The sequence below is a fragment of the Polypterus senegalus genome, chromosome 8 (assembly GCF_016835505.1).
Source record: "Polypterus senegalus isolate Bchr_013 chromosome 8, ASM1683550v1, whole genome shotgun sequence".
NCBI classification, from domain to species: Eukaryota; Metazoa; Chordata; class Cladistia; order Polypteriformes; family Polypteridae; genus Polypterus; species Polypterus senegalus.
The window spans coordinates 114,587,796-114,598,062 of NC_053161.1; positions in this window are offsets into that span (position 1 = coordinate 114,587,796).

Genomic DNA, 10,267 nt, shown 5'->3' on the forward strand with positions numbered 1-10,267 from the left:
AGTGTTTATCTAACTCCAATGAAGCAGAGGCTTTATAAGCTCTAAAGATAAATGAAGGAGGGTTCTTGAGAGTTCTGTAGCAGACAACGTATACCAACGAACTACTAAACTATTTAGAGACAAATTCCACTGCTACCGCAAGACATTGCACAAATTCATGACAGTCTGAATATACTATGTAATGTATAAGTTTAACAGAGGTTTACAAGAGGACATGATCAATCAGTCCGTAAATACCTGATTACCATTTTGGTTTTTTTTGATTGTGGTATCAGATAAGAGTGAATCTGCCTGCACAGTATGAAAAGGAAGATAGGTGATGGCAGACGCTATATTAAATGAAGGTGATATGATGGATTGAAGATTTCAAATAACCTTTGCACTCTATGTTAAAAAAGAATTTAAATTTTTACTGTTTTGAAAGAACTTATTTTAATTTTTCATCTTGTTTTTTGCTCCTATGAAGAACAAAAACTTTGGACAGTGTTTTTCCTCTCCCGGACGCAGGTCACTGGGGTCCCCCTCTGGAGCCAGGCCTGGAGGTGGGGCTCGATGGTGAGCACCTGGTGGCCAGGCCTGCACCCATGGGGCTCAGCAAGGCACAGCCTGAAGAGGCAACGTGGGTCCCCCACCACCTGTAGGAGGGACCAAGGAGGTCAGGTGCAGTGTGACTTGGGTGGGGCGAGGACCTTGGCGGTCCGATCCTTAGCTACAGAAGCTGGCTCTTGGGATGTGGAATGTCACCTCTCTGAAGGGGAAGGAGCCTGAGCTAGTGCACAAGGTCAAGAGGTTCTGGCTAGATATAGTCAGGCTCACCTGGACGCACAGCTTGGACTCTGGAATCAGTCTCCTTGAAAGGGGCTGGACTCTCTACCACTCTATAGCTGCCCACGGTGAGAGGCGCCGAGTGGGTGTGGGCATACTTATTGCCCACCAACTTGGAGCCTGTTCATTGGGGTTTATCCCAGTGGACGAGAGGGTAGCCTATCTCTGCCTTCGGGTGGGGGGACGGGTCATAACTGTTGTTTGTGCGTATGCACATGAACAGAAGTTTGGAGTACCCACCATTTTTGGAGTCCCTGCGGGGGGTGCTAGACAGCATACCTAATGGGGACTCCCTCGTTCTGCTGGGAGACTTCAATGCTCACGTGGGCAATGACAGTGAGACCTGGAAGGGCGTGATTAGGAGGAATGGCCCCCCAATCTAAAACCGAGCGGTGTTTTGTTAGTGAACTTCTGTGCTTGTCACGGATTGTCGAATCCGAACACCATGTTCAAGCATAGGGGTATTCATATGGGCACTTCGCACCAGGACACCCTAGGCCTCAGTTCAATGATCGACTTCATGGTTGTGTCGTTGGACTTGCTGCCACATGTCTTGGACACTTGGGTGAAGAAAGGGATGGAGCTGTCAACTGATCACCACCTGGTGGTGAGTTGTCGTCGATGGTGGGGGAGGATGCTGGTCAGGCCTGGTAGGCCCAAACGTGTTGTGAGGGTCTGCTGGGAACGTTTGGCAGAGTCCCCTGTCAGAAGTAGCTTCAACTACCACCTCCAGCAGAACTTCAACCACATCCCAAGGGAGGTGGGGGACATTGAGTCCGAATGGGCCGTGTTCCATGCTTCTATTGTTGAGGTGGCTGACAGGACCTGTGGCCATAAGGTGGTCGATGCCTGTCGTGGCGGCAATCCCCGAACCTGTTGGTGGACACCGGAGGTGAGGGATTCCATCAAGCTGAAGAAGGAGTCCTACAGGACTCTTTTGTCCTGTGGGATTCTGGAGGCAGCTAATAGGTACCGGCAGGCAAAGAGGAATGCGGCTTCGGTGGTTGCTGAGGCAAAAACTCGGGCATGGGAGGAGTTGGGGAGGCCATGGAGAACAGCTTCCGGACGGATTTGAGAAGATTATGGTCCACCATCCGGCGTATCAGGAGGGGGAAGCAGTGCAGTGTCAACACTGTATATAGTGGGAATGATGCGCTGCTGACCTCAACTCGGGACGTTGTGGGTTGGTGGGGGGAGTACTTCAAAGACCTCCTCAATCCCACTAACATGCCTTCCAATGAAGAAGCAGAGCCTGGAGACTCAGAGGCGGACTCCCCATCTCTGGGACTGAGGTCACCGAGGTGGTCAAAAAACTCCTTTGTGGCAGGGCCCCGGGGGTGGATGAGATATACCCGGAGTTCTTCAAGGCTCTGGATGTTGTAGGACTGTCCTGGTTAACATGCCTCTGCAACATCGCATGGACATCGGGGACAGTGCCTCTGGATTGGCAGACTGGGGTGGTGGTCCCCCTCTTTTAGAAGGGGGACTGGAGGGTGTGTTCCAACTACAAAGGGATCACACTCCTCAGCCTCCCTGGAAAAGTCTATTCGGGGGTCCTGGAGAGGAGGGTCCGTCAGATATTTGAACCTCAGATTCAGGAGGAACAGTGGGGTTTCGTCCTGGTCGCGGAACAGTGGACCAGTTCTACACCCTTGGCATGGTCCTGGAGGGTGCATGGGAGTTTGCCCTACCAGTCTACTTGTGTTTTGTGGACTTGGAAAAGACGTTCAACCGTGTCCCTTGGGGAATCCTGTGTGGGGTGCTCCGAGAGTATGGGGTACCGGACCCCCTGATAAGGGCTGTTCAGTCCCTGTACAACTGGTGTCAGAGCTTGGTCGGTACTGCCGGCAGTAAGTCAAACCCATTTCCAGTGAGAGTTGGACTCCGCCAGGGCTGCCCTTTGTCACCGATTTTGTTCATAACTTTTATGGACAGAATTTCTAGGTGCAGCCAGGGCGTTGAGGGGGTCTGGTTTGGTGGACTCAGGATTGGGGCACTGCTTTTTGCAGATGATGTCCTATTTGCTTCATCAGGAAGTGATCTTCAGCTCTCTCTGGATTGGTTCGCAGCCGAGTATGAAACGGCTGGGATGGAAATCATCACCTCCAAATCCGAGACCATGGTCCTCAGCCGGAAAAGGGTAGAGTGCCCTCTCAGGGTTGGGAGTGAGATCCTGCCCCAAGTGGAGGAGTTCAAGTATCTCAGCATCTTGTTCACAAGTGAGGGAAGAATGGAGTTTGAGATCGACTGCTGAGGTGTTCCGGGCACGTTTAACCGGGAGGAGGCCCCGGGGAAGACCCAGGACAAGCTGGAGGGACTATGCCTCTCAGCTGGCCTGGGAATGCCTCGGGATTCCCCTGGAATAGCTAGAAGAAGTGGCCGGGGAGAGGGAAGTCTGGGCATCACTGCACAAGCTGCTGCCCCCACGACCCGATCTCGGATAAGCAGAAGAGGATGGATGGATGGATGGATCTTGTTTTTTGGGATTAATGTTACTAGTGCAATTCTAAATGTCAAGATACTAAAATAATTTCTGAGGGCAATCTTTTTTTAAAAATGTAATTTTTGTTAGCTCATGTTTGCTTTTTCTATTAATACCTTAAACACACTTAATGAAAAAATATATACATATATAGACAGAGAGACAATCTGTAATTCTAAATATAAAGGTACTTTTTACAAAAACTAAGAAAGGGAGTAGTCAGCTTATAATTGGAAAAATGTAAACGGGAAACTATCACTTTTGACCTGTTATGGAGTGCCAAGAATTTATTAAAGACGAAGTATAAATGATCTAAACAAAAAAGACCCCAAACTAAGGACGTGGACAAGAACATGAAAGATTATAGCTTACTTTAAAGCAGAGAATATACAGTATATTAATATTATTATTGTTATTATTATTACTGCCTCAATAAGGATTGAATACACAGTATCCAGCATGTAAGGTGGTGCACAAAAGTGCATCAAGTTCTAAAATATCAGTAATTAGAAAAACAGTAAAAAGAACCATCAATTCTATTCAGTAGTGATCATTGCTTAGTAATTACTAGTGCAATGAAAAAATTAGAATTCAGGGCTGGGTATCACTTCACATAAATCCAGACCTACTGGTGAGCAGAAGTCCATTTATTGTAAAAAAACAATTATTTCTAAACTGAAGAATTACAATAGAAACTAAAGCACATGCTTTGTTCAACCAACTGCAGGCTCTAAATTAGTTTAAGATATTGAATCATGGTCAGGAAGACTAAATTCAAAAGTTGTAACTTAATTAATCAGATTATAAAGATTATAAAACTGTAACAGCCTTAATAAGATTAGAAAATAGTATCAGTGCAATCTTTCTCATCGTTTACGGAAAATGTATTTATCAGACAGACAAAAAAATTCTGCATTAAATTGTCGTGCAAATTTCAGGTAAAAGAATACATGTTCAATTAATATTTAAGTTATTTAATTTATTAGGAGTTATTTAAAGTTCAACCAGAACGCTAAAAACACAAACTACAATAAAGGCTCAACAACTGAAAAGTTGTGGTCTTTACTTTTTATTTTATTTTTAAGCACAAAAGTAACTTTCACTTATTTCTTTCCTTTTGCAGATGTATACTGATGCAGACCTTGTCTGTTAAACACATGCACCACATGGTTAAATAAATGTCAGTTTATCCAGCTGTTAGACTCTTTACATTTACTAGTTAAATTAACACTGGTAGTTGTTACAAAGTAAAAGGAGATAGTAATGTATGCACTGAACCATATTTCACGCTACTGCTCTAACTGAGCATCTAATTTTCTCATTATTTTTAAACCCCTTGTAGTGAGAAAGGACAATCATGGATAATGTGACAGTTCTGCAGACTCACATCTGGAGGAAAATGCTATCTGCTGTCTTTTCAGATCCTACTACTAGTCTCCCTTATTTGTGCCTTAAACTTTAACACAGAGCACAAGTTATGCTAAAATGTACTTGCAAGGAGTCCTTTGATGGTCTCATGTTAATAAGATCAGTAGATGCTGAGTGAGTTGAAATGCATGTGTTGGAGAATTGGACAATTAAAAAGGTCATATTTTAATAACTGTCCCTCCAATTAAATGACACTGCTCAGAATTTATTAGATTTAAGGGAAGAGAAAGGCGAGGTATATCTGCACGCTTTTACACAAGCTTCTTGATGCTATTATGAGGTAAGTGGGAAGAGTGAAAATAAAATCAATTACGGCAAAAATGAAAAGTCATGTTAAGCTGAGCTTAAATTCAAGAAAATTTTAAATATTTCAGCTATTAACACGTGGATGTGCTGAAATTACAATTTTCTTGGAACAAATCTTGTTTGATTTTGCTAAGTTGCAAGTTTGAAACCTAATTAACTCCATATGTTTTCTACAGTATTTATAAACACAGATTTATTTTGTACTGTCTTTGGCTATAAAATGCCACTAAACACTGAGAAAAATGTTTTCGTCTTTTGGAACGCTTTGATTTTTTTTCTTTGACATTTTATCAGATTTCAGCTGTGTAAAATCAGTTGATTGAAAGTATTTTTGACCATTCCTGTTAAAGTACCTGAATCTTATACTTCCTTCAAGAAAGAAGTCAATACAACTTACTTAAACGTATAAGGATTAGAAGTAATATATATAGTAGAAATCTGAAATCCAAATGAACATAAAAAAGCCATCAAACTTATAATCACTTATTTACCTGGCACTGAATCAAAGAGTGCAAATATTTTCATTTTTTGTTTCTTTATACCTTGTTCAAAGGATAAACCTCATATCAGTCAGTAGCTTCAAGGGATAAGTAGAAATGGTAAACACCAGTAGGTTGCAATGCACATTTTGTCTTCTATTTGTTTTGAAAGCTGTTTCTGCTGTGGTATATGTTACACCCCTAAAAAAGGGAGTATATATAAAAAATGTGACTACTGGACACTTTACTCAGAATACATGATCTTTATTAACAAGGAAACCCACATATCACACTAAACAGGCTATTAGAAGTCAAATAGTAGAAGTCAAACACAGATCATGAAATCAGCCCCAGCCTCACTTAGCTGATATGTAAATATCAAAAAGAGCAAGTTGTCTCAAGTACAGTGCTGAATTTCTTTCTGTTTTACTTAGTAGATAGATAAGTATCAAAGGCGGCAAATTCTTTTAAGTACAGTGTATAGTGCCCTGTTTAACTTTTTATTGTACTAAATACAATACTAAATTTGAGTTTCTAAACCAGTGTCTCCCTTGTTACTCTCATCCTTTACTGTAAGCTAGTTATCTGATAATCTTTATATAACTTAATAAGGCATTTTAGATTCGCTCTGTTTTCTTTTTGTACATCAGATACTTTCAGCACATAAAGACCATGTGGCTAAGTGAACTGCTATATAGTCTCTTTTTGAAGTTCAGGCTAGCATCACATGGACAAGAGTCTAGTGTCAGAAAAGAAAGAACGGAGAGCCTGCCTGGACATGCGTAGGACTCTAAGGGAAGGAAGAAGTTTTAACTTGACATGAAATCATTTCCTACAAGCACTGGAAAATCATCCAACTCAAAAGGGTTTAGTGGTACGCGATTGTTTTATCAAAGGTTGTAAGGATAAACAACCCTTACCTGGCTAACAAGTGTGTTCTAGTTTAAGAAAACTTTAATGGATTACCATGGGTAATTTTTCCAAAACTAAGCTAATTTTTCAAAAAGCTAATAATCTGATGAACACTTTTCAAGAAACCTTCAAGCCTTTTTTGGTATTTTTTGGGCAATGGATGTATTTATTTGTTACAGGATGCAAAGGTACATGACCACTAACTTATTCCATCATACATGTTGTTGCTGCCACCACAAAGAAGGGTACACTGTAGCAGAATGACTCCAACCTCCTTGAAATTGAGTAGCATCTGGTGTGGAACATTGCTGACCCCAAGAATGATATCCAGGATATCATTCTTGGATCCCAGCACTCAGGTGATCTTAGCCAGATTACTCATGAATAAACATGAACATGACCATCTTCATCATATTTGGGTCTTGCTTGGATGTAAGAAATGATTCATTAGTGAGTAATAGTAGCATTTGATGTAGAGAACAGCTATTGACGCTCAGGGTCTATCGGGTCCTCCTTGTGTCAGTGTAAGGAAGTCTATGTCTTGATATCTCCCATGTGGCAGCTGTGCAGGGATATAAACAGGGACTGCTAATGCAATGACAGCTCCTTGCACATTTCAGGAAATCTATGCAATGCTTTTTCTTTTTTTCACATTTAAACAAGCTAGGGAGTCCAGACAGGTAATACCAGGGCAATTATGATGGCTTCTAGAAGAAGTGTACCAGTGATCATTTTGTCCCTATCAGTGACTATCAGAAAATAATAAAGTATGTTGTCCTGGGAACTATCCAGGGGAATTTCTGAACCAACAAATTAACGTGGAGAACATTTACAAGGAATATGTGAAGCTTCTTCATTTTAATGTGGGATAGTGTATGGAGTGTGGTGTACACTGGTATGGGATGTAGTGAAGGAGAGGAAGTGTGTTTATTTATATTTGAAGAGTGCAGTGGGTAGCTATAGGTATGCTTTGTGGTTCACTACATTTATAGAAAAGGTAACTTAGCTTTTATAGGAAAAGAAAGAGTTGTGAATGGTTTTGTGCTAACATGATTCATTTATAGCTAATTTATAAAGGATCAGCCATAGCACCAGCAGGAGGCACCACAGTGCCTACTGGCTTAATTTCAATATAAGTCATGACAGATTTCTGTACTATTAATAACATGTCTAACTGACACAATGTCATCATATAAAATATCATATAGTAGTAAAGAGAAATCAATAGTGTTTTGTGGTCTTGATGTTACTATAGTGGGTTAACAGTCATTGTACATGTATTGTAAAGACAGCCCATTCTGAGTAGTAATCAGTGTTCTTTGAACAATAGCAATATACACAACTTGTGTTTTTAATCTTTAGTCAGTCATTGCACATTATACCTTTTTGACACCAATTAAATTAAATTGTTGGCTGGACTTCAGTAAGAACATGTGTTGGAGTACTGGTATGACTGACATGCAGTGTTTCCGTACTATAACATGTCATTGTTTCACCCAACCATTGTGTAACTGTATTTGCTTCCTTCCTGCATGCTAAAAGGTGCTGAGGAGTTTCTTGCTCCAAATTACAGTTCCTGTCAAACCTTAGTTAGAGACAGTCAATTATGTAGTTTAGAAACCTGAATGAGAAGAAAACATTGATTTACAAAGACCAGTGGCTGAGGGTGGCATAGCAGATCCACATACCTTTCTGAATATGGGCATCAGTGATCATAACATTTTCAAAATATTTTAATTCAGAAAAAAGTACAACGGTACCTCGGAACACAGACCTGATCTGTTCCAGAAGTCTGGTCGAGTTTTGATACAAATTTTCCCATAAGAAATAATGCAAATAGGATTGATGTGTTCCAGACCCCCAAAAAAATCTCTTGAGGATTTTGCACACATTTTTGTGAATAATGAAGGCTTAGTAATTTTTTTCCAAGAGGGTTTTTTGTGCCCTTTTATGTGGTCCTTGTTTTATGATGTTGGATGATAGCATTAAAGTGATTGTTTGAAGGTAAAAAAATTATCTAGGGATATCAAGTTTGATGTAGTTTCAGGAACGTTGCCATTTTGCAGTACCAACCAGGAAAAAGGGTTTATTAAGAATGAATGAATTTCACATTAGAGTATTCTGAGTGTTTATTTTTAATGATGTAGTATAGAATGTAAATTGTATTTGTTTTCCCACAAAATAATGTAACACTACAATTGTTATTGAAACAAATGTTACTCATATCTGTAAGTAAATAAATGCCGGATAATTGCCTTCAGGTTTTATTGTTACATTTTTATCATTCCAGAAGCTGTATGCTAGCAGACTTTTTAAATCTCTTATCTCCTATTTTGTGTCTCATTGGTAAAAACATCATCATCTTAGTCCTGCAGAAGGGACCTTCAAAAGCTTTGAGTCTTCTGCATTTTTTAGTTTTGAGTGTGTGTTTTTTTCATGTTGAAAATAAACAAAAAGTATGGAGTATAGGGGTTTTCCTTAGGCATTTATTGTTATGTCTACTGTTTTAGGAACTAACTTTCTATAATGACAGTGAAGTAATTTAGCCAAGTGGTATTGGTCTAAATACTAGTGCAATTTAGACTTTTTTCTTTATTGACTGGTTTTCCTTTCATATTATTAGTTTTTATGCAATTGTAATTAAAGAAAAGAATAGGCATGCTCTTTGTATGTGCACTAGCCAGTATTTCCTTTTACAGAGAATTGAGAGTCATGAAAGTAACCTTAAGAAGTCCTCATACATGACTGGTCATGTTATTGTATCTTAATGTTCTGATTTCATATGGGTTTTTGAGCTAGTGGTTAACAAAGAGCATCTGTCGTTTTTTGATTAAGATTTCAGATATGTATATCTTAAGTGACGCTCTTGCAAGAGCACTCCTGTCCTTTTCTTATGTGTTGAGTCCATCAGTGAACAGCTACATCGGTCACCCTGCTGTAGGTGTTTCCTGACATACACTTCTCCATAAATGGCTCCAGGTGTAGGTCCTTTTCTGGACAAGGTTCATTAATTAGATTTATCAAGAACCATCATGAAAGTCATATTATAGGATTGTTTTTTTGTGTGAACCCTCACCTTGAATGATATCAGGAGCACATACTGTATGTCCAGAAAATATACAGTAGCTGCAACATTCAGTAAGCTACACAAACCCCAAAGCCACCCTCTACATCAAGGTCACAATCTACAATCAAATTCTTGATAGATAGATAGATAGATAGATAGATAGATAGATAGATAGATAGATAGATAGATAGATAGATAGTTTTACATTGTAAGCACAGATTAATACATATTTCAGTACATCATGACTCTTATTCTGAAAAGCAGGTAGAGTGATAATACTGAAGCATTGTGTTATATAAAATTGCGGTGCCAGAGCCTTTCCCAGCTAGCATAGTGTGCAAGGTAGGAACAAACCCTGGACAGGGTGCCAGTCCATCACAGGGCAAACACTCACACACACACACTAGGGCCAATTTAGTATCACCAGTCCACCTAACTAGCATGTCAAAGTATAATGGGAGAAAACTCATGCAGACATGGGATAGAACATGCAAACTCCACACAGGAAAGATCCAGGATGCGAATGCTGGGCTCCTTACTGTTAGACAGCAGTGCTACCACTGCGACATAAGGTAACTGTTCATAGTTAATTTCACTTTTATTAGTGACTTTGAATTTATATAATGTTGCAAATACCTAAAAATATTGTAAACATGTTGCAGTATACTTTGTCAGTGCTGAAACCCTACAACCCTTAATCTGGTCAAGAGCCACAAAATGTCGTGCAGCACAATACATTCATGTTGTTACATTTCTTGGACAGAGAAG